Genomic DNA, 1644 nt, shown 5'->3' on the forward strand with positions numbered 1-1644 from the left:
CAAAAAAACAAAGCAATCCACCACATCAAAAGAAACAGGACAAGAACCATATGATCATATCAATTGATGCAGAAAAAGTATTTGATAACATCCAACATCCATTCCTAATAAAGACCCTCAAGAAGATAGGATTAGAAGGGAAAGTCCTCAATAAAGTCATATATGAAAAAATCAATAGCCAATATTATACTCAATGGAGAAAAGCTGAAAGCATTTCCACTGAATAATGGAGCCTGACAAGAATGTCCTTTATACACACTTCTATTCAACATTGTGCTGGAAGTCCTAGCCAATACCATAAGGCAATGGCAAGATAACAAGGGTGTATGATTGGGTTAAGAAGAGGTGAAACTTTTGCTATTTGTAGATGATATGATTCTATATATTGAGAATCCTAAGGGGTCCACAATAGGATTGCTGAAAACAATAGAGGAGTTTAGTAGAGTAGCAGGATACAAGATTAGCAGGTAGAAATCAATTGGATTCCTATATACCAGTGATGGGAATACAGGAAAAAATATCAAGTAATCAGTACCACACTAGCCACGCAAAAGCTGAAATACCTAGAGCTATACCTTACCAAAAAAACAGAAGACCTGTTCGAAGGAAACTATAGAACATGACTATAAGAAACCAAAAGGAATCTACACAAATGGAAGCATATTCCATGTTCGTGGATCGGAAGACTCAATATTGTGAATAGGTCAATGCTACTTGAAGCTATCTACAAATTCAATGCAATCCCGATCCAAATTCCAGCATCATTCTTCAAAGAAATGGAAAAACTGATTACCAACTTCATATAGAAAGGGAAGAAGTGCAGGACAAGCAAATAATTCCTCAAGAAGAGAAAAAAGTAGGTGGTCTTCCACTACATGACCCCAAAACCTACTATACATCCACAGTTGTCAAAACAACCTAGTACTGGTATAATGATACATACTCGGACTAATGGATCAGGACAGAAAACCCAGAAATAAAAACATCTGCATACAGACAACTGATTTTTGACAAAGGCCAAAAAAAAACCCCACCATTAAATAAGAAGCAGGTGCCCTCTTCAATAAATGGTGTTGGAAAATCTGGATGTCCACGTGCAGAAGAATGAAACAAGACCCATATCTCACTCCATGTGCAAAAACAAGCTCAAGGTGGATCGAAGCGCTAAATGCAAAACCCAAAACTATCAGGATCATCAGTGAGAAAATTGGGACAAAGATAGTGCAGGGAAGACAGGCTATCAGAAATCACAAAGGAAACACAGTGCGTGGCAAACATGAGAGACCTGCTAAAAAGAAACACTTGTGTACATCGAAAGACTTCATTAAAAGTGTAAAAAGAGAGCCCACAAAAAGATATTGGTAATGACATAACAAAAGACTAATTACTAAAATCTACAGAACTTTACAAGCTTACAAGAAAAAAACTAACAGCCCTCTGAGAAGGTGGGCAGAGGACCTGAACAGAGGATTGCAAAGGATGACACTCAATGGCTAAGGCATGAAACCCTCCCAGCCATTAACCATTCCAGAAATGCAAGTCAGACAGCCGTAAGATACCACCTAGGGAAAAACCAGACCAACAAATGTTGGAGGGTGTGGTGAGATAGGAACTCTGTGTGTGTGTGTGTGTGTGTGTGTGTGT

The sequence above is a fragment of the Echinops telfairi genome, unplaced genomic scaffold (assembly GCF_000313985.2).
Source record: "Echinops telfairi isolate 266 unplaced genomic scaffold, ASM31398v2 ScPeMD7_4048;HRSCAF=4782, whole genome shotgun sequence".
Classification (NCBI taxonomy): Eukaryota; Metazoa; Chordata; class Mammalia; order Afrosoricida; family Tenrecidae; genus Echinops; species Echinops telfairi.